The sequence below is a fragment of the Ixodes scapularis genome, unplaced genomic scaffold (assembly GCF_016920785.2).
Source record: "Ixodes scapularis isolate PalLabHiFi unplaced genomic scaffold, ASM1692078v2 PGA_scaffold0__279_contigs__length_252992795, whole genome shotgun sequence".
Taxonomy (NCBI): Eukaryota; Metazoa; Arthropoda; class Arachnida; order Ixodida; family Ixodidae; genus Ixodes; species Ixodes scapularis.
This window is the reverse complement of record NW_024609835.1, coordinates 32,652,771-32,677,074: the sequence shown is the minus strand read 5'-3', so window position 1 is coordinate 32,677,074 and position 24,304 is coordinate 32,652,771. Positions and strand designations below refer to the sequence as shown.

At 47.7% G+C, this 24,304-nt stretch overlaps 1 protein-coding gene across 1 annotated transcript in view; it reads right to left on the bottom strand.

Moving 5' to 3' along the window:
- The window catches only part of LOC8034595 (ubiquitin carboxyl-terminal hydrolase 2), a 155,663-nt gene extending 131,509 nt beyond the window's left edge, over positions 1–24,154 (bottom strand). The window contains exon 1 of the mRNA XM_042291814.1: positions 24,020–24,154. The gene's annotated coding sequence lies outside the window, so the exon portion shown is untranslated. The remainder of the gene's footprint in view (positions 1–24,019) is intronic.
- Between the last annotated feature and the right edge of the window lie 150 nt (positions 24,155–24,304).

Below are 24,304 nucleotides of genomic sequence, written 5' to 3'. Positions count from 1 at the left end.
ATGGCTTCAGGGTTTTGTCGCTGTCACCTGCACACAACAGTGAGGCGGTATCTGACATGAATGTTTCATAACCTTTTCAGTTGTCCAAAAGCACATCAAGACTAGATAGAAATTCTATATGCTAATGCAGCCTCTACTTGGAGATAGTAGTTGCATAGCATCCCAAAAAGGCTGAAAATGTAATAATAAAAAAGTAAAAAAAAATTGGAGATATTCCACTTGTCTTGCACAATACCCACAATTATGCCTTCAGAGCAAAGAGGTGTCAATTGAGTTTATAATCTCTTTATTTTCCTTTATATACAAAGGTGGGAGATGGGACATATAATGTCAAACGTCAAGCTGCATGGCTTGCAGCTTGACGAGGCGCCCTACCCGGTGTGGCAGAAAAGCAGCAGAAACGTTTCAGACAACACAAGCAAAGAACAAGATACTGTACCAGTTTGAACCTGCAATCGTAAAATGAAAACGTACACAACGTGCTGCAGCAGAACGATTTCCAGATGTTGAGGCCCGAGACATTTGGATGATACACATGCAATCACGAGTAAGCTTGAATCCTTGCGACTATCTCACACGACACTCATCACGGTGAACGAGGCACCCGTTTTCTACCGACAACACCGCCGAATTCGCATCGCTGAACTTCTTGGTCGTCGTCTTTCCGTCTTCACTTGGCGCGCGAAGCCCACCCACCTTCAGCCCCGGGTTATCGATTATCGCCTCTGTAGCATCCAAAGAATACGACTCGCAGCACACCGACGCACGGTGACGTCTTCGTCGCAGCAAAATGTGCCGCCAGCAACGCTCAAAGAGAGCACTTGCTGCTCGGCGGTTACCATATAGGGCCCCTCGCGACGCCGCCGAAGCTTCCACGGCAAATGTCAGCACCAGCGAGTGTCGGGCAGTATTCCCCGATTACGTCCCTGACGAACCTTGAACGGCGAACACATAAAAACGTAGCGATAGTCCGCTTTGGTCCGCCCCGTCCGCGAGCTTGAACGTCGCCATCTTCATTGACTTTGGCAACTTTTGCTGCCCGACTACTACAAAGTTATCTCCATCGCCAAACTCAATCGTGACGACATTTTGACGTCACCGCGAACTTCATTATTTCAACAGCATAGCTCGAACTTCATCGGAATCCGTAGGGAAAAACTCAATCGCAACGTCACATCACGTGACCAAAAGGGCAGCCAATCAGCGACCGATTGAGTTAACTTCATCGTTGAGTTTGCGATCTAGCATAGACAGACAGAACATGGGAAAGGGGACGAGCGGAGTCGAGTTGCGGCCGAGCTCACGCAGAAACGGAGTGACGAAAATTCCTAAAATTAGTGAATTGTTACAATAATAATAATAATAGTTTATTCACAGATCCGCATCAAGGTACAAAAGAAAAACCGCCTCACAAAAGCACTTGCGTGCTTGTGTGCGAGAACGGGCAGTCCGCTAAACAATAAGTAGTTTTACACGGGGTACTCGGTTTTCCCAATCATACAAACATTTTCTTCAAACATCTATTCAATGTTGAAGCACAAAACAAACAAGGTTGGGGCTCTCATAAGAGACGGAAAATAACGCGCGGGCGCCTTACCGCAACTCCTAGCCTTGCACCTGCTCCACGAGTGGGGAACTTTAGTGCACTACTACGCTTCTCACGCGCTCACAGTCTTTCTGAAAAGGACTAATTGAGTGGTTTTCGATGACGCTCAGCAAGTTTCTAATCGGAACCATATGTCTATTTTCGCCAATCAAAAATTTAATTAGTCATTTTCAATTAATTACCGAACTCATTAGTAAGTATCGCTCATTTTCTGACGTCCACCACCACGAGTAATGCAAACCCGATATTTTTTTTTACCTGGAATACAATAATTGTAGGCATTTTTGTCACTTTTACGTGAAATAAGCTATATTATATTTTTTTATCCATTTTTTTTTGGGGGGGGGGGGGGTTGGGGTTATTGCAATATTATAAGGGGCTATTTCTCGTTAATAATGCGTAGACCTGAACTCGCCAACATTGCGGAACCTTCAGTCAGGTCATACACACGTTTGAGGTGCTCAGGGTCTACCCGGCCATAGATGACGCCAGTACGGGGTCCTGGGGTGAGGTGGGGTGGGGGGGGGGGGGGGGGGGGGGGGGATGGAGGGGACATCTCCGCCCCCCTCCCGGCCCCCCGGCCCCAAAGGAGACAAGAAACAAACCGTCGTTACCGTCGTCTCCGATGTGCCAGTCAACAGTAAAACCAGAACATTCATAAGCCGGCTTTCTGACAAAACCTCGCAAGTGGTACACGTATTTAGAACTATTTTTTTTTTCCCTTAACGTTTCCACCCGAGTTGTTCCTGCGTGGTAATTAATTCGAGAGTTGGTCGATCACACACACACAGACGCTGCTCGAATAAAAAAGTGTACGCCACCTGTGTATGCTTGTCGCGTGTAAACAACCGCTTCCGTTCTTCATGTTACATGCTCCCAAACAAACGCTCATCTACGCTATATAAGCGAAGGCGAAAATTCCGACTAATGCTCATCTTAAAAAAAAAAAAAAAAAAATTAAAACAGCAAGTTAGGAGGACGCACGTTGTTAACGACTGCGACTGCACGTACTGGGTTATTGCGATGCCGGATGCGGCGCGAGCCACCCATGTCCAAACATTCCCGCATGCACGCGGCGTTGTTTCACCTAGGGACTCTCGATTTCAGAGAGGGAGCAACTCAAACCGTGGATATAGCGCTTACAATAATGGAAGCGGCATTTTACTTCTTTTTTTTTTTTTTTGGCGGATTTTGTAGCAGGCAAAAGTGTTGGTTCGGTGGAGGAGCCAATCCACATGGGTTAGTGCATCACTAAGTGAGTCAACCTTTGATTATATATGAGGGCTTATTTTTTTACGTTCAGTATATTACTTACTACCTTTTTTTTTAACTATAACACATATAAATAATCATAAAAAGTACATGACACACAACTGTATTTTTAGAAAAGATGCCCAGATCAAAGTAGATTCCGTGTACCATAAAATTAAAAAAAAGGTCGACAAACGAATTATATAGCAAGATACTTCAGTTTAAATTAAGTGACTCTCCCACTCCTTTTATGCTTATAGTTTATTTTGCCTGTCACTGTCATTTACGTAAAATTGAAAAAAAAAAAAAAAATAGCGTGTCCGCTCAAAGTCGAGCAATCAAAATATATTCCACCAAGATTTATGAACCTCCAAAACTCACGTATCAAATGTCATAGACTGCGAACCCTTCCTCTTCCAAATAGTACGAAATATTAAAATTGAGTCTTAAAGCTGACACTCCCAATCCTGCAAAAGTTAGCGGCATTGGAGCCAAGATTGAGTCGGAGTTCGGTGCCCCTTCGATCAACTGCTGCGCGGCAACTACCTTGACCATACGTACTCAAAAATAGATCTGCCTCTTTTCTTCCCCCTTCGTTTTCTTTTTTTCTGCACCGCTCTTTAAAGATAGAAGTCGACCTACCATCAAGACCTCACAAGCTCGACCCTTAATAGTACAGAGCATAATTTCCGATCCCATCGTGCAAACCCATGGGTGTTCCCCCACGTAACCCGCTTCTCATATCACACCGATGCGAAGCAGCGAAGCTCGACGCACGCGCGCCTCTGCGAGGTGGTCGACGCGAGCGGCGATAGCGCCACGGTGAGGAGGCATGTAGCCGAAATAAAGAATCAAGCGATATCATCGGGACTATGAGACCCTAATTATGTCTTATCGCAGTAGCCGCCATACCACTATTTTATGATATTTTTTTTCTCGCGGCGGCATGACACCGCCGACGACATCGTCTGGAAGTTCAGACGCCGACGTGGCCAGCGCGGTCGAAGAGCGAATCTTGGGTACGCGGTGAGTAAAGACACCATGAAATACATGTTTGTACAATTTTCCTACTCTTCTTCTTCTTCTTTAAAATTATTACCGTCGACCAATATTTTTTTTTTCGTTTAAGCTTATTCTGGCGCAGTTGTGACGCAATTTTGAGCCGAAAAAAGGCATTTTGGCGCGACATCTAGCAGACTTCCGTTCATGACGCAATTTGGCGCAAATGTCGCGGCACTTCCATCACTGCCCGAGTTTGCAATGTAATGGCGACCGCCTCCTACGTTAAATTCATTACAAGCGCGCATGGGTTGCGTTGTCGCGTAGAGAGGAGAGGGAAGCGGGCAGAGACGCTTGCAAACGATGAACGCTTCGATCTCCTCCTCGCCGCTCGCATTGCAAACGCCGCCCATGAACCACGTGACCCCAACAGAGCAGTTGGAGACACTCTGAAGTCTCGGCACACCGGTTTCGCCAAGCTGGCCAAAAGACACCCCGCAATTAGAGACGACGCCGCAGCGCGGACCGAGCGCTCGATGCGGCACGTGAAAGCGAAGCAGCAGCAGCAGCGACCAGACTCTCAAAAACAACGAAACGCGTACGCAACGTAACGACAGCGAAGGGTACGGCACACGCAGAGAGAGAGAGAAGGGCGGAGAATATACTCCCCGCGTAAACAACAGCAGATAACGGGGCGACGCAAAGCGCATCGCAATGTACCCCTACACCGAGAGCGTGGCCTAGCACTGTCGTCAGGGGGCAGACGGGAGGCACACTATACCCCACATTCTGGGTGCAGGCGGCGTAGAAGATGTAAAGTACCCCTCGTTTTCAGGCTTCAAACCTTGATTACATCTTTACGTGTGACCCTGTATCAGGGTAAGAAAAGGAGGGAGGTGGACCAAGGTATAACACAAAACGTAAAACTGGAAAAAATATTAAACACGAAAGCCCCAGACATTTAGGATAAAAAAAAAAAAAAGAAACTCGAGGGAAAAAAAATTGTACCCGAAATCTCTAATTTATTCTCATATAGACTGCATCACCTCCGCCCGAGTTGTTTGCCGGATGCATAAATTAACCTCGTTTAAACCTTACATCGCTGATCTGTATAAAGGGTTTCAAAACTTCCATTCTTGTCAATGTTATTATCAGGACGTTATGTGCACCTTAGGATAACCGCAAACTGAAGCGACTTCAGACAAGGCTGTGCATACCTAACTATAGCTATACGCAACCCTCAATCCCCTCCAGGTTTCCCAAATACTGACCAATACCTAAATAAAAAAAAAAGTTTTTTTTTTTTTTTTTTTTTTTTTCACACAAGCAGCAATACTTTAATAAAAAAAAAAAAAGAAAAGAGCGAAGGCTAAAACTGCCAATAAAAGTCCGGGACGTGCTAACGCGGCCGAATACGGCAGCCATTTCCGCGAAAGGCGTGCGTCCACCTCGCTTCTCCCTCATTCCAACGTCGCTGCCAATGCCTCAGACCATCCTCACTTACGCACCTAAAAACAGGGGGGCCGCGCGAACCAATTCTCCGACAAATTCGACGCTGCATGCCAGCGGCCAGCCGGGCAAAACGGCGCGCACAGAGACACGCGTCGACGAAAACATCGACCGCAACTACATTTCCTCGCCGTCTCCACCACTTTCTTTTTCATTTACTTTTCTTTTGTTTCCTTTTTCCGAGCGAGTCGTGCGGTGGTTATGCGCTCCGTGTGCGTTTTCATCTCGAGGCGACGTGAGATCATTTGGGAGCTGCCACTACCCGGCCGTAGCTGTAATCGCCGCACGACGGACAAACTAGACCGGGGCTTGCCTAGCTCCGACACGGTCGGTCGCCGCACCGGCTCCGGAAGCCAAAAACCGCCGGAAGGAACGACGCGCGCCGACGGCCCAGTCGGCGGTGGCGCGACGACGCCGCCACCGGCGCCCAAATCTACTCCAGGAACTCATTATACCCGAGTGCCGTTCTACACTCCCAATTTATAAATCGCGTGAGCGTGTACACTTCGGGAATGATATTCTCACGGCTGACGTCGTTGCCTCTGTCGCATTTCATTCCTTCGCTGCGAAGGCACCGTTAAAGTTATCTATTGGCAACGAGGTCAATCAGCGCGCCTCCGGCAGCTAAGTGGATGACTAAACCCACGGGAACAACTAGAGAAACTAAATGAGCTACGCGATTTCACCTAAAGCTTCCATGATTTTAAGCACCAAGATAGGTCAAGTGTCGTTACCCTGAAGCGTATATAGCTTATTTAATGGCTCTATAGGAACAACAAGAACATTGTGTTTTTGCTCGTGTTTCTGACGCAGTGCTCGGCGTCAGAAACACATCTCGATACGCGATGTTTGTCGCAATTAGGTAATTCGTCGAAGCGTGCCGATCCGGTTAAAACACGACTCAAAGGGGTGCCCCAAGGCCGCCGACACGATCTTGCCTAACGTTAAGTGAGGCAACCCACGACTCGCTGAATGAGTTCAGAGTCATAGGATGCTTCGTACTCGCGCATCGCTTCCCGTCGTCGTCGCCGTCGTTCCACCCCCGCTCAGACCTGCGTGCCATAAAGCGTGTCGTTCAAAACCCACCACGACATCCCACGCCGGAAGGAATGTTGTTGCCGGCACGGCGGTGGCGGCGTACTTAACGCACTCGTCGAAGGAAAACGGGCTCAATGAAATCACGGGGGGGGTGTCACGAAGTTCCGTCCATTCTGAGGTTCGACTGGTTCGCCGAAACCTTCGAACTTCTGGAAAACTTCGACGAAGTTCGACTTTTGAGCAGTGCTGTCCGACTCATACACACACACACACAAAGTTATACAGTAGCTCATTTTCAATCTTGGAAAATTATTACCGATGATCTCCCAATATACGAGCAAAGATATGAACATTGTAAACGATTAAGTTAGTTTGTTACCCTCGTCCGCCAGGTGGCGTAAGCTCGTTCTCGATTTCCGCGCATGCGCGTAAGAGTCAAACGTCAAACCCGGTCGAACTCCAACTTCGTTCGGTTCGCGACACCCGCATAAAAATAAAGCACTGGCTGCCCGCGACGTGGGCCGAAAATAAATAGACAAAAATAACCGCCTTCGTGAGTGACGTTCCGCGTTCGGCGTCACCGGATGCAACGGCACTCGACATCCGAAGATGAGTCGGATCGCTCGTGCGAATTCTCCTCCTCGGTCGCCAACGCGCGCGCGCCCGCCTGCCACCGCCACAAACAGACGAAACAGCAACAGAGGCGCGGAGAGAGCGGCGTCGGGTGGAGAAGCCTTGGCCGCAGGAGCGGCGTCGAAAGGGTCGCGTGGTTGGCCCCTGAGTCAGCAGCTCAAGCAGCTTGCCTGGGATTTTCCCGAAATACCCGGCGCCGGGCGTCACGCTCCGGAGTGGTCCCCCAGGCTGCGCGGTGGGGGCCCCCCTTGCCCAACGCCCGGGCCCGCCCGCCGAATCTAGATGGAGTCGCTCAGTAGCGTCATCAGACACCTATTCCCTTCTCTGTCAGTGCGCGATACAAGGTCGAACATGCGGCCAGAAAGCCGAAGGGGGATCGAGGAAAATCGCCGCCCAACCCCCCTCCCCCCCCCCCCCCCCCCACACACACACACACAAAAAAAAAAAAAAAAGAGAACCAGATTGTTTACATAACGAACGAAGATGAGGTAGCAACCACGCCGATCTCATTGGTGACTTTTGAAATTTTCTAACTAGAATTATCTCATTGTGCTAACCCGACTGAGACTCAAAACGCCATCAACGAAAGCGAACTCTCAAACTGTATCACCATTCAGACGGTCTAGAAAGGTAGCGCTGTGGACGACCCACTCTGACACAAATAGGCATGTTTTTTTGACACCAAGACGACAACGCTGTCCCAATCTTTCTCTTTTTTTTTTTTTTTTTTACGAAACGAGAAAGCTTTGCTGATATTTCGTAAACTGTCCAAACAAATCTGTTCAGAAACCGCTCCCTCGAGCCGCCGAACATACGCTCTACCACGCGAAGACTCCTCCAACACAAACGCCACCGGAAGGTGTCAGGCCGCCCGCGTGGCCGACGAAGCGAGGTGGGTGCCGCACAGGCACACCGCCGAAAAGGTCGGCCAGCAAATCTGTCCCCCGCACCTCGAACGACCCGACGACAACGACGACGAGGCAGCCAGCGCAGAGAGGGAAGGACCTAGTTCGAAACACCTCGAAATAGGTGTCTCTCCATCCCCCAAAACGCCCGACGCTGGGCGCTGCTATTTTCGAGGTCCCCAGCGCGGCGGTGCGCGGGCTCGGGGCCAAAGGGAGCACTCTCAGCAGCAGCCAACGGCGCAACTCTAAGGGCGGGGGGCTCGCTTACGTAAGTCGAGACTGCGCCGTGGCAAAGCGATCGTTCGGGAAAACGAGCATCTCCATCGCGTGCTCCCTCCCGTGCGTCATTCTCCGAGTGCCTCCAACACCATGCAGAAGACACAAGGCCTGCTCTTTCCCTCCTCAAACGCCATGACTAGTGTAGCCAGGCAGCACCGCCCAGCGTGGGTCAGCATCGCCGCCACTGCGTCGTGCAGCGTCTCACAATGAATGCGACGCTAGCACGCGGCGATGCCAAGACGGACACGTCTGTCGCATTGCGGCGACTCTCGACACGTTTCCCCGTGTTTGCCGCTTGTGGGAACGGTCGGGTATCCACTAGCGGTGACGTCATACGCGGGCCTTTTATCACCTAGGTGGTGTTGATGTGCCCCATTTCGACGCCGCGCGCCGCCGCGTTTTCCCGTGCCTGCCTCGGCTTCACTTCCTCGCCACCGCTGGCGAAACGCGCGCTGTTTCACCGACAGCCGACGACGTGTGGATTGACGCACCCACTAAGAAGGTGTCGCTCAACGCAGTTTCCGGGTGTTTGTTTTTTTTTTCTTTCTTGTTCCTTTCTTACCAACTTCTCGGAATACGCGCCGAAAGAATTTCACTTTCTAATACCGAGTGTTTCCCGACAGGGAGCCGGTTTGGGAGGGTTCCTGGAGAGCTGGGCGCTCACGCAACGACGCTCCTGTGGCGGGTGGATACTACATCTCGGAATGCGCGCAGCCTAAAGCACCACCGAAGGCAGCGAGCTCTTTATGACGATATAAAGCGTCGAACCTATAGACGCTTTAAACAGGCGCCACATTAAGCCGCCATTGCCAACCTTCTTTTGTCTTACCGAGATGCCGAGCCACTGAAGCGAGCGTTGACGAGCCTCCACAAAGGCCTATGCGTGGCAATAACCTGTCCTGCTGTGGCAATGATGAAGTAAAGCGAACGGAATAAGAGGGAACAAATACTGAAGGTCGGTTATGGCGGCGCCCATGCACAGGTGCCTCAAAGCGTCTGTATACGTCCTGCCGTTTTCAGTTTATCAGTAAGTTTATTTGTTATTTTAACCCAGCAAACCAATCCACCATTTTCGAAAATTGTCAATTTGCGAGGGCGTCACGGACAGTTTTTAACGCCACGGGCGGATGTGACGTCACGGACGACGATAATTGCCATTTCACCAAGAACGAGGCACTCCTCCCATAAAAGGACTCGTATGTGCCCTTTGTTTAGATTCAGAAAACATTGCTGAAGGCGGGTACTCCGCCGATTTTCTGAGCTGTCCCAGCTATATTTTTCAACTCGCCGGCCTTTACTCTTTCCGGCATGCTACTTAGTAAGTTAGTATCGCAAAATTCAGAATAGTTATTGCGAAATAGGGGAATTGAAAATGCCGCCATTTTCTTTTGCCTCACTTTATTATTATTATTATTTGCAGGTTGAATTGTTTTATTATTTTTTCGTCGCGTATACCGGATAAGCCTACTAGGTGGCTGAGGACTAGAGTAAACGAAAAAGGTGCATACGGCGTGCAAGTCTTTTTGCTCGTTGCACACCTCGTGCGTTTGTTCACCCGCCAAACACACCCTTGGGCTCTTCTCTTTCCGCGACCTCAACCGATGACGGCGCGAGCTTGGCTGCACAGTCATCCCGCGTCCCCTACGCGTTTTCCACGTTGCCCTTTGGTTGGCATGCCCCTCCTTGCGTTCAGACGCTCATAAGTCGCATTTTGGAACACCTGCTCGCCGTCTGCTGCTAGCTCCTCCGAGCCCAATCCCCGTAAACATTCAGAGCCGCATCTCGGGTCGCTCTCCGAGGTAGCAAAAAAAGACGGCGAGGCCGCACGACACAACGACTACTCAACCGCGATCCCAAGGCGGTGTTGTATAGTTTATATATAAGAACGCCAAAGACGCGCGACACAAAGTCGGTGACCGCCCGGCGCGGAGGATGAAGTCACCCGGAATGCGAGGCATCTAGGCTCCATCGCACATCGCCCCGAGGCACCTTTCCCCGCTCCTAACTCAAGGGGATCGAGCGAGCAACGCTGCACGCTGTCTCCCGCGCCTCTGGACGACGACGGCAACTTACGAACGCAGGAATGCCGGAAGAGGGAAAACTACCACCACAACAACAAACGACACACGCACCGTCCGCAATAGCCTCGACGAGGACGTTTCTTCCTCCGCCTTCTAGTCTTTCTCGGAAAGGAGGAGCCAGTCTCGGCCGTTTACGAAATTATTCCCTTCCCGAGAGAACGACAGCAGGGTCACCCTATCGATCGCGACGCCCGCCGTTGCGCGCTATTCAATGTGAATCGAGATTCATGCGGCCTTTTGTCGCTCACTGCTGGCAGACAGCCGCGAAAGACCGCCGGAGGAATGGCCAGACTTGCGTCCTGTGGGGTCTAAGAACGATGCGCTCTATCCTAACTTGACGTGGCGGTCTTGCGACGCTCTTCAAAGAATAAATCCAAAGCAGATTTATTTTTTTTCATTTTTAGTGCGTAAGAAGCTCGAATTAAAAAAGAAAAAAAAAGTATTTGACAGAAAGAGCACGGAACGTTAACTGTTTCATTGCCTGTACATTCTTTTTCAGTGGAGATCGAATACTGGCGTCCAATGAGCCCTACAGCCTATACTCTGTTGCATGTTTAAAATAGCAGGGCAAGTCCCTCCCACAAAGATGACTGATAGTTTCCTCCTCTCCAACGTTCACTGCGCCAAAGTGAAAAGAGTGGGTGGCTGTTTGGCAGGAGCTTGTTCTGTTTTTCTGCACCAGACTACAGTAAAACGACTCATACCCCCTGTCAGACGGACCGCTTAAAGCTCCTTTAGTAGAAAGGATAATCTCCTAAAAGGAGAACGAGTTCGTTCAACAGGGCGCCGCGAACGCTCCTTTCCCTAAAGCGTCCGATTCGGAAAAGGAACTCCCTAGCGTCCTCTAGTACAAAGGAAGTACTCTCGACAGAGGGCGCTGACGGCACTGGAGGCCAGCTGGCGCATCATTTCGTCTCCCTGGAGATAGAACATTGCAAGACTGACCTCAGTATTGCTTTTTCAGGCGTTGGCTGACGGTACCGTACCCACGAAAAGCTTTCGTTGATCATTAGAATCTTAACGGTGTCAGATCTGTATCTTCTTTCTCCTCAAAAGTATCGGACTACTCTACAACTCGCCAGCGTGCACACTTATTTTTCGAGTATTGCTTGTATGTTGCATTAAACTCGGATATAGATAATTTTCGGACTTTAACTATGGCAAAATAATAGTATTCAATAATTTTTCGGTTTCAGTAAGCAGTCAATAATTTAGTGCACTGTAAATTTAGTGCACTGTCTTTGTTGCCAGTGTCTGGCTATGACACGAATGCTCTTTGCGCATGTTTCCATTCCTTCATATTTTAATTTTCGGCGTTTCAGAAAATTGTCGTAAAAGAAGCATTCACTTGTAATGTTTTAAACGATTCTAAAAGTTTTAACATAATAATTTTACCTCCGTGTGACCAGCCCCAAAGGAATCAATATGGGCGGTAAATAGCATTTTTACCACCAATATTGATTCCTTTGGGGCTGGTCACACGGAGGTAAAACCAAAAGGAGCTTTGGGGCGTTGTCTGACAGGGGTATAAAAGCTGGTTCACATATTCGCAACGGTTACGTCCACAGCAACCCAAAGCGACAGCAACGACCAAGACACCGATACAGCCGTGACTCATGGATGGTCCGTGCCGCTACTTCTTGAGTTGCTTGCCACGTTGTGTACGGCGCACACTTGTCCCGGCGACTTTGTCGTTGCTGTCGTCTCTGTATACGTGTGACGACGTTTCAGGCTGGTTCCCACATTTCATACGCAGCAACCGACACAAATGTGGGAACCCGTCTGAAAAGACATCACACCTACAGTTCTATCGGATAAAACGCACGAAGGCCGGCGAGCCAGAAAAGCTTAACTAAAAAAAAAAAAAAAGAATATATATATATATATATATATTTTTTTTTTTTTTTTTCAGTCGGACTGTATATTACTTTTTAGCGACTCTTGCGGCTTTCTATCCGACACATGTTCTATCACACTGTTTGCATCCATTATCTATAGACTTCTTTGAGACACATGTCTACGCGGAACGCAAGTTCGTCTGCTCCTCGCACATGGGTTGCGATGATGTCAGAACGGCGAGCTCTTATTGGCTGATTGAAAAAAACCTGGTTGGTAGACCTCAAAGCGTCTAGCATTGAGGTCTACCCGCTAGCCTTTCAATCAAAGTCAACCACAACGTTCTCACGTCACCGCAACTCCTGTACAAAAAGCAGACGACTTGCTAGAAACAGCATCTCAGCTGAGACTGGGTGAGAGAAAACGCTGTCAAAACCAGCGCACAAGCTGAGCGGGACTCAAGCCGCGTCTCAAGACGCTCGCGTGCCCCCAGCCTCTGCAGGGGTTTCTTTCACCCAGTATCAGCTGAGACGCTGTCCTAGCAAGCCGGCCCTGCATCAAATTCAATCGGCCATATTTAATCTACTTTTTATCAACATGAGTGGATAGACTTTATACAACCTTTGTTGAGACAGAATGCCATGCGGTGAGCAAGCCCCCTGTTTGTTTGTTTTTTTTGCGCCGGAGTTGCGGTGGCTTTGATAGAAAGGATAGTGGGCTCAATGCTTGATGCCAGAGTCGTATATAGAGAGAGTTGGACCATTCATTACGAAGTATAGGAGGCAAATGAAGAGGCGCCATTGGCCGAAAGCGGGCTGGGCGTGTTCCAGGGCGTCTTTACAAATTCGAATGTGGCCAGCCATAAACCGGAAATAATATCCTGGCTGTGGTCGCGAGAAACGAATAAACTGCGTCGGAGTAACTCTCGGTGAGTGAAAATATGGTGCACGGTATGTTTCAATCACGGTCATCTAAAATCATGGTGGAAGAGCGCGACTAGCGGAACGATCGACATAATCCGTACGCCAGGCGCCAAAGGCCGGGAATCTGCCATCACACACTGCATGTCCGAGCAAAACAGAGTTCGAGCGGCACATTCGTTTCTGGCATCTTTTTGCCATGATCATAATAAAAACATCACGTGCACCATATTTTCAACCTCGAAGTGTCAACACATTTAACCCTTACGCTCTTATTAAAACTGTTTCTCGCTACCACCGCTAGGGGATTCATTCCGGCTTCCGGCTGGCCAAGAGAGCATGTCAAGCCCTCTATTTGCGTCTACTGCACGCCCTGCCTCTGCCCGCTCCTACGATTGCCAAACTCTCCCTATACACTGCTAGATGCCTTGAGGTCTACCCACTATCTTTTTCTTAACCAGCCAATAAGAGCTCGGCGTTCTGACGTCATCGCAACCCCTGTGCAAGAAGCAGACAAACTTACACTCCGCATAGTTTGAAGACGCTCTAACGTCTATCAAGACTGAAAAGGATTTCCATCACCTAACTTTTATATACCTTTTATCTGTTCGAGTTCCGAAACCACGTCCATCGAAGAGCACAGACGCCTGTCCATCAATCTGACTGGTTGGACTGGTTGATGCCGTCCATTTACGTGCCGTTCTTGTCTGCTAAACACAGCGAGAACGACTTCCAGGACCAGCTTTGGAGGTGCCTTCTATAAGTGCCTAAGCAAAATTCTTTTTTTTTTTTTTTTAGCTATGTTTGAGGAGGTTGCATTTAGCCACAGTTAGATTTCTTTCGATAGAACTATCGACCATAGAAACACCCAAAACCGCAGATTGCGACTCTGACAACGGGAAACCAATTCTTGGATATACAATGGTGGATCGATATTGACCATATAAACACCCGAAATCGCAGATTGCGTCCCTTTGACGACGGGAAACCAATTCTCGGGTACACAATGGTCGATCGAGAGCAGTGGTGAGAATACATTGCACACGGCACAGCAGCAACGTGGAATGTCGGCATCCCTTCTTCACAAACAAGATAAAAAAAAAAAAAAATCGAACTTGGTTGTTTGAGGCCTTCAAAAAAGCCATCCCGTTTATTTGAAGGAAGGTCAGCGAACTATACAACGCGAATGTTCGCTTCCTGCCAAGTACGCTCTCAGTTCAGTTCTATAGAATGGCCTTACCACGTATCCAAACTTAAACGTGGCGAAAACTGGCCGGAATTCGTGCCCGAGATCTCTACCCTCGCTCAACCTTCAAAGACAAGGAAGAGGTATCGCTCGAAAACTCGGCTCGAAGATCTCGCTTGTTCCAATGAAGGTTCTGATATATCCGTTCAGTTTTCATTCAAATGAGACGACAAGATATGGAATCTGGACCGTAAGGTCCCTTACGAGCGCCGGCAGGAAGACGTCACTGCTCAGTCAGATCTTGAGAAGAAATCTCCAAGTCTCAGAATGGAAGTCAACATTTCGCCAAGGAGCGTCGGCTGTCAGGCTTCAACGGGGCTGATATCTAACTTTTATCACACCAACTTCGACCATCCTCCTGCCCTGTTTGCACAGACAGATGCCATCTTTAACACCATGTGGATGCATAGCCTAGTTCAGATAGCTGCGTCGCACGCGCACAGAGGAGCCAAAACGATGCCTCTAAAAATACAAGCGCTTTGCAAAAAAAAAATAAATAAATAAATAAACAACAGTTGGCGCATATTGCCGAACGCAGTCGTACAATGAAAAATAGTTTCGCACGCGTGATCGCACACAAAAAAAAAAAAAAAAAGAAAAAAAAAACATTTACCCATAACAATGCGTGGTGCGACGTACGTGTCATAAGTTGCAAAAGCCCCGTATATAGTCGTACCTTCGAGAATGGCAGCTGCACCGTCTGCGCAACAACTGCGAGACGGCAAGAATAGCAGTGCGCAGGCTTTGCGGTAAAGTGTAACGTCCGAGGAGCGGCTCGAGGGCAACGGACGCAGAAGCAGGTGCGGGACAAAGGAGCTCCCTGCGACGACGGCAAAGCAGACGAAAGTATGCGGGAGCGGATGCACCCGCGCTCCTTGAGGGCTCGATCAAGCTGCGCACGCGCACTAATCCTCTCCTCAAAACCGCCACAAAAAATAAAAACAATAAGAAAGCATATAAAAGGGAGGTTCTGCTCTTCCCATACTTTCCTAACGCACATCATTCAGGGGAGTCGATAGGCCACTCAATCCTCCGCCACGTGGTGCGAGTGACAAGCAACGGACAGATTTTGGATAAAGGCTTACTATTTCAGCAGCAAAGGCCCCTCTTCGGCCTCAACCCCCTCTCGAGAGTCACGTGCCGGTCGTTTGAAGGTCGAAACCACTGCCTAAACTTCATACAAAAGATGGCGATGAGAGGGAATTAGTGGGCATTTCTATAGGGTTCCAACTCTGACGGCGCCCTTTAATTCTGTCCGCTATGATGCCGGGAATTCACAGCTTACCCCGGAGGGCAGATTTTTCCGAGGGGTCTTTGAAAAATCCGACAATACGGCGAACAAGGACAAATGACTCTCTCGATCCTGATGCTTCGTGCCGGACAGACTAGGGTAGCTTTAGCAGATCGTCCCTGCAACCACGATGTCGGGATATTACACGGGTCGTCATTTTGTTTACATGAGGTAAACAAAACGGCCATCAGACAGACAGCGGTCTTTTTCACAATATCAGTGATGGAAGCGGCATTTGATCTTCTGAAGCAGGATCTGCAGCAGGCAAATTATTGGCTCGGAGCAGCCACTGACGCTTTTGGAGCAGACGCCAACATCTGTTGGCACATCACATGAAAATAAAAAAATAAAAAGACGATTGCATCGCTAGACGAGTTCATATCTGATAATGACTGAGGGTTCCTCTTTGATACTGGAGTATATTACTAATCACCTTTTGTAATAGGATTAGAAACGGCGTAATATCTCTCTCTCTCTGTATATATATATATATATATATATATATATATATATATATATATATATATATATATATATATATATATATAATAGGCTATATTTACAATATACATTAAAAAATGGCTGAATTTTTTTTAATAGCGCTACATTTCAGCAGGGATAAGGCCCCACTCCCCTCCCCAATTTTACAGTCGGTAGTTTATCTAGCCCGCAAATATAATTTCTGTAAAATGCCAGCAAAAACAGGCATATCCGCCAACACGCCTATCAATTAAAATGCAAACCCAATGTTTTATGAACCTACCAAACCCAAGATTTTAATATCATAAACGGCAAAAAATACCCACAAATATTACGAAAGCCTACACTCGCTCTTTAAATGTGACACTGCTCTTTAATGGCGTTGGAACCAGAGTTCAGTGAGAGCTTGCAGCTCTTTCGATCGACAGCTGCACTGGAACTACCTTGACTGCCAAATTCATTAAAAAAAAGACCCGCGATTTTTTTTTTAAGCTTAGAGGTCAACCTACAATCAAGAACAAGGAAGGTAAACCTGTAATCGCACTGAGCATAATTTCCGAGCCTACGACGCCAAACCAGGCGCTCCCCTACGTGAGCCGTTGCTCCTAACACTCCGGTGCAAAGCAGTGAAGCTCGACGACGCGCGTGCTCTCGTGAGAGGCGGTGAAGGTTGATTCGAGCGGCGCAAGTGCCACGGGACTCTGTAGCCACGGCACGAAGGCGTGTAGTGGACATGATAACCGGGTGATCTCATCAGCAATACAATACCCCGGTTCTGCCCTATCGCAGTTTCAGCCATCCTACTATGTTGCAAAGTTTTCTCGTGACTTTTAGCTTCTGCCATTACCGTCATCGTCTGGAAGTTTAAACGACGTCGGCGATCAACCAGGCAGCGCATTAACCCGCCAGCGTAGTTGACGAGAAATCTTCGCTTCACCCAAAGTCAAAGCGCAGCTGGCGCTACGAGAAGGTGGGACCAAACAGCGCCAAAGCGCGATATCATGGCATTATCATCCTCCAATGCTTGTTCTTTCATCGGCTAGACGAATCAAGAGCAGCGAATGTCCCGTGACTTGCGCTTTTAGTATGTGCGTTCCTGGTAATTGTTTGTGTTCCAGACTTCGTCTGTGCTGAGCCCATAACATGAGACAAAGCATACGGTAAGTAGACACGCTGTGAAGTACATATATGTATCATTTTCCTTCTTTCCTACTTTTCTAAATGTTAGGGTCGAATAATAATGATTTTTTTCTTTTCTTTGCTGAAGCCCACTCGTTGCAGGAATGGCGAAATTCTTAGCAAAAGTGGTATTTTGGCGCAAAATGTAGCATGCGTTCCTGGCGCATTTATCTCTACAATATTATATTTTTCGAGCAATCAAACTATCGTTCTATAGCTAAAAATAAAAAGAAAGGACAGCGCAGAAAAACGTATTTCAAAATCACGCAAAAGGGCCTATACTCCGTTTCGCCAAGTGCGTCCGGAACCTTGAGCGAAGGCCTCCCTTTAAGTTTGAGAGGGCTAAGCGGTCACTGTTCCGAGTCGACATCCTCGCGCTTCTAGCAACAGCATCAGCTCGTACATTATCCAAAACACAGTCTGCGAACATGAGTTCCCGCAATATCCGTGGTTCGAATGCCGCGTGCCAAGTTTTGTCCTTGAACTCATTACAATGCGGCATTCAAAGTGCGGTGACTCGCGTGTGGCCCCGACTTTAATGGTGAAACGGTTTACTGTGAATGTCGCCTTGATTGTGACGTGCCCCTGGAGCTGTATCAGGAAAACAAAACTGGTCTGTAAAATCTCCTGCCCCCCCCCCCCCCCCCTTTTATTTTATTTTTTTAGCTCAAGCCCCACATTTTGATGTGGGGATTGAGCTCCACATCAAATGTGGAGATTGAAATAAAAGAAGCATGGAAAAGAAATGGCTCCCCAAGATAAACTCTCGACGGTCGTAATATTTTGTTTGCAGGTGGTATTTTTGTTTTCATTTTCACAGAAATAAGTGCACCATTTAGGCTTAGATTACCCTCCCACCTCAACCCGCATATTTTCCCCCTAAAATGCGACTTGAGAGCCGGCACTGCACAGACAATGTCTACATCTATGTAGATATAAAAAAAAAAAAATACCAAAGAATAACAATAAAAAAAAAAAGAACAGACTTGGAGTCAGTGAAAACTTGCGAGACTCGACGTGTCACATGCAATATGTACAATGACGCGACTCAAAGAAAAAAAAAACATAAAAAAAATATCCACCATTGTTTTGCTGCGAGGCAAAGTAAATTCCAAGCAGTCTTCTTGAAACAACCCTCGAATACTACGCCGCTACTGAAGCGTATGAAAGGGCACGTTCAGTAGCGGCTCCGCAAGTCAAGGAACTCGCGCTCTTTCCACTAGACGGCAAAAAGCCACTTCCGGTGCACATTACTCCGGAGTCAAGGATTCGCGCCCTCGTAATGCTCGTACACCGAGTCCTGACACGGTGCGCGAGGAGTCAAAGGAGCGCGGTATGACGTATTTTCGGATCGCTGACGGAGCTCCGATGCTGAAAGAGAAAAACAGACAAAACGACGAGAGGAGGTGCGAAGGCTGCGGCGTGGGTCTGCGGTATTTTGTTTCCAGCTCAGGCTCTCCTCAGAAAAAGTTTCGGAGCGAATTTCGTTTGTTTTGGATATGCTAATAAACCACGCTCGTTGTACGCCGCGCTTTGGTCGCCGTTTCGCGGAAAATCGGTGATTATCGACGCTAGTCCTGTCCGTGCCGAACAGAGCAAGGCAGGACGTGACTTCGGTGCGCGGTTGGACACTCACGCAGAACATGATCCCGATTAATGTTTTGTTTGCGTAGCTAAATGGGGTGCATGGCAATATGAGACGTTTGCTGACGCTCGCTTCGGCCGACAATACCTTGATCGCCGAGCGCGACGGACTTCCCGCGAGTATACGGATACATTTTATAGGAAGTTCGTAAAGTGTTGACGACGTTTTTGTCGGTTTTTATAGCGGCCGCGGCCTTTGCACCGCCCTACGAAGGGCAGCATCGCTTTGGATCTCTTCGAACAACAGCGCTGACGTCAACAGCCACTCGCTTTTCAATAAGAGCGATCGTGCTCGACGTCGTCTGCCTCCAGGAAGTGCAAAACTGCCAAGAAGCAGCTGAAAAGCCGCGCTTTTTTTTTTTTTGCTTAGTATAGACGCTCCGAGAACTCTGACTCGAGTTACTCCGTTCGGAGCAGTGGGAGCCGCTACTAAAAACAAGCATAACATAAAAAAAAGAAAACTTTTAAGACGTTTATTTTTAAGAATGGAGCGCGATAGCGGAACATATAAACTCCCGCCCGTTCCCAAGATGTGCGAGCGCAGTGGCGTGTCTGGCTCGCAACCGAAGGGTCGTGGGCTCAAATCCCGCCTAAAATTCATCAATTTTTTTTTTCTTTAAGGCAAATGAATTACTTTCTAGAGTGAAATCATTTGAGACACGCAGCGACATTTACCTCGCATTACATGTCGTGTTTTTTTTTTTAATTCACTCTCATTCCACGCGTAACATCACGTTTCACGTGATCGTTGTGGGTTGTTTGAAATTCCCGCGCGGGGTGATGTAGCTGTGACGTCATGAGCATATCGACCAATCAGGATTTTCGCGGCATGCCACTGACGCCGGCTTTTCTACCACGCCACCGATTTTCCGCGACAAGAGCTCGTTAACGCTGTCGCGTTTGGAAAAGGGACCTCCACACGCTTTGAGAACGCTGCAAAAAGACGGGCAAAGCGCAAGGGCGCGCACGCGCTCATCTTAGTCGTACAATGCGATGTTTGTTGAACGGACTTTTTCTTTTTTATTTATTTATCTAGTCGGTAGTGCGTGATAATTTCACGGAGCAAACTACCCACTCCTTTGGGAAACAAGGAGCCAATTCTTGAGGCCTCACTTCCCGACTGTCTTATTAAGCGGTAAGACGCAATCACGCCTTATCACCGCTGAAATCTGTTCCGCAATATTCTAGTTTATAAAACTATGGATTCCAATATAAGCTGCCACGAAGCGCAAAAAAAAAAAAAGTTTTTGATTAAAAAAAAAAAAAAAAAGTCAGGTGCTCATTAAGCAGTTCACGTAACGAATCCCTTGGCGCCAACTTACATTCATTACCACCACAAAAGAAAAAAAAGAAAAGAGTTTTTTTATTGGTACAACGCTATAAGTGAATGCCATTTCCGAACCCAGCTGGTATGCGGCCTCGAGTCGTCGACAAAAGGAAGCGCGGCTGTGCTTTTCCACCGCCTCCGCTTTGCCATTCACAACCGTGGAAACTGCCAGTGACACGATGCCCCCCGTATTTGGGTCAGACTACATACTTGCACCCCGTTAGGTAAACCATCCCGTCGGTTGTGGGGGATGACACCGATCCACCCGGAAAGCGGCGCGCCAAGCGTCAAATGTCGTTCCCGGGTGTATTTCCCGACCGATCCACGTTCAAGAGGCATTCGGTGACTCGCAAACTGCGTACTTAACAACCGAAAAAAAAAAAAAAAAAAAAACATTAATAAATATTTGTGGACAACGATGCAGTGCATGACTTCTGTAGCGGCCCCCTCTGTAACTAACTGATTCTCAAACAAGCAACGTAGGAGAAAACAACTAAATTTTATCTGCCAAGGATGTTCCATACACTATCAGTAAATTGTTAAAAGTTGCGTGGCACGTGAACACGCCACTCAACCTATAACAATTTACTGATAGTATACAGAACACACACGTGTACCACTGTGAGTGCAGAACTTGTGACAATAATATCAAGTAACGCGTCGGAAGAAAACCAACCGTTCACCTCAGTTAACTCTGAGGTGAACGGTTGGCTATGGAAAGGGGGCGATGCTGCCCCGATATGCAGTTGTCTGCGCGGTATCAGAACGCGTATGCAGCGTGCCAGACCTGACGAACGGCTGACGAACGATAACAAGTCGAAATGTAACTGAACCGTTAACGAAGGTCCGTAACTGAATTGATTATGCATTTACGTACGCCGCCGCCGTTCAGAAACAATTCAATCAATGTAGTCGCGGGAAGTAATAAACTGCCACACGACCGGGATGACCTATAGAAAGAGAGAGAGAGAGAGACACCTTACCAATAGGTAGAGAAAACGAAACGGTTATTACGACTGGCCAAATACCTCCGGACGGCCAAACTCTAACCTCTCCTTTCGCCACTTCTCTTGACCGTCTTCACTGACACGAAAATTTGCCGGAGACGCGAAAGCGATGTTGCGTAGTCCGAACGTTCTCACTCGTAACGACAAAAAAAAAAAAAAAAGGAGACGAGAGGAAAGGGGGAAGGGGGGGGGGGGGGGGGGGTTGCAGGGCCTGGCAGGGCACACAAGATATGCGCCGGTCACGCACGATCGCACTGTATTGTCAACTTCCTCATGCGCACACAGAAAGTGTCTCTGGGCATACCTGGGGCTTTCTCCAAGACAACAAATAAAAAAAAGTCCGTCCCGTGGACTGCTTCGCGATACAACAGATGCCGGAGATCAAATGTCACTCTTGCAGATAAATAGGGAACTGTACAAAACGTTTCTCATCAAGTAACATAATTTAAAAAAACAAGTTCTTTTTTATTATTATTCTTATTAAACATGCGCGCGCGCGTGTGTGCGCGTCCTCAGTTGAGCTACTGTATAAAACATTTGTCACTGCACCCCTGTCGATTGGATTCGCCGATTTACTGGCAAAATACGGCACACAATTACTGTCTCCATTACGATTCGGTAACTCGAGCAACGGGCACAAGCTTGCCATAAATTTAACAATTATTCAACAAGATTTTTTTTTTTTTTTTTAGTAAAGCATTATTGAACTTATTTGCTTCCCCAGCAAACAGCCAACACTGCGATAGCCAGCGCGGTCGCTCGCGAATATTTTCTGCTCCATGGTATCAACATGGTCTCGGAAGCGCACACCCGCGGCCGATATGAACGGAAACACCCGGTCTGAACGTTTCCTGCGACTGCGGTGTGTTTTATTCTTTCTGTGTATTCCAAGCTCTATTATCTCTCAATCTGTTAAATAGACCCAAGTAAATTCGCATTCCACAGTTCGGACAACAGTTCTGTAAAAAAAAAAAAAAAAAAAAAAAACTGGCAGGCGCGTTAAAGTGGCAGAAGAACTGTTTCAGCTCATTTTCTTCGCGAAAATACATCGGCAGAAACGAACCTACTAAGGTATATTCTAAAAAAAAAAAAAAGATACCATTATAATTTATAACTACTCTACTCAAGAACGTAGCGAACTACAATTAAAATTACTAGCACAGAAATGTAATTGCAATTATGCTGTCATTTCAATTTGAAAACTACCCGATGTGATAGCATCATTCCTCACTGAAATGTGGTTAACATTTCTTGTCTCAAGCATTAATCGCATTTTGTAATATTTTTTTTTTATTTCACTGTATAATAGGGAGTTGAGCTGTGAACTAGGCTGCAGCGGAGCAAAATAACAAAACAATTAATTGCAATTGTTATTAAAGTTACGCCACCACTGGGGCTGGAAGAAATTGAAGTACAACTACAATTACATGTAATCGAAGAAATTGATTACAAACTAAATAATAAAGTAATTAAATTGCAATATTTCAATTATTGACATTGAATTGCTTGCTACACAAGCATGCCACGAAAGGATTGCGGGGAAAAAGAAGTAAAAACTATCACACCCCTAAAAAAAAAGTAATGAATGAATGGGTCAATTTCAAGGTCACAGGCATGCTCTTCGTTTGTGCTGCGCGGCTTTCTTTTTCTCATTGGACACGCGTGAAGGTGACTACCAGAGAAGTCGCAGTAACAAACCGAAACTCAAAAAGCAAAAAAAAAATGGCGAGAGAGACACATGTCATACGTCCGATGCTCGTAACAAAACTATCAGAGCCACTTCAGATTACGCTAAGATACGCGATAGAGCTGCGCGTAAAACCTCAAACGTGCAAATTACAATACTTTCTTTTTTTTTTTTGTCTAGAGATTGTCGGGATAATGCATAATTGAAGTGCGGAAAAAAAATGACGGCACAAAAGACGGAAGAATAAGCACTTCTGCATATGTATGACTTGCTCCCACCGCAACAATGTAATGCGAGTAGTTAAAACGGCTGTGCGATAAACAAAAACAACGCAGTCGGGAGCTTCGGCCGGCACTTGCCAGCAGCGCAATCGGCAACAGCTGCATCGGCTGCATTTTGAAACAGCACGCCGCGACTCAAGCGCGGTGACAACACTCCGACGGAATCCGGTAGTTTTCCGTGTTTCCGCAATCGCCACTGATCGTAAGCATCACCGCGATACCACGATAAACAAAACCCGCAGCACCAAGCACCAGCATCTCAAAGGCTCGAAACAGTCTCGCGGAGGAAGGAATTCGTTCGCCCAAAAGAAGCGTCCGAGTGCGGATACGTAAGCTCTCATCCCTCACGCGTTCCCCGAGAAAGATATTACGGCACAGACTTTCCGTCAGCCAGAAACGGAAAGACATATTTGTTTCCTCCAGGCGATCGCGGCGAAACGCACATTGCTCGAGAATCCATCTTTGCGAGTCCCCGCGATATGCTTCGAGGAGGAGGAACAGGTCCGAGCGCGGAAGATCCGAGCAGTTCCGTTTTTCCAGGATCCGGCGTGCGCTGTCCACATCGCGGTGACAACGTCTCGCACCGAATGACAACACGTTTGATCGAAGCGACCGACGTATCCAATGTTACTACGGAAGAGGAGCCGAAGATGCAGGTATGGCGCATCGCACCACTGTTAAGCACAACACACCGCTCCGTTGATATTGAACGGGCTCGAGGCGCTGTAAACATTGAGCGATCTGAATCCTGGGCTCACAAGACACGCTCGTCTCGGTCTCGCTGCTGCCTGAAAGTGAGTTTAACTAGACAGGTACTCACTTTTGATCTGGCTTGGAGGCGCTCCGCCGGCAGACTCCGTCGGAATCACCTATGAAAGTGGCGTGCGCCAAGAAACCCGGTTTCTGTGTTAGCGGCACGGAGAGGGCGGAGAATGGCGGAGAAGGCAAACATGCCTCTGTGACGTGCTGTTTCGTCACGTTGTACGTCACAGGTCAGCGAAGTGTTGCCATGGAGATAGCAAGACAGTTCACTTTGATCGGGCCGCGTTGAACACATTTGTTTCAATTGTTACTTGCCAATTTATATTCTTAATAGTAAATATTA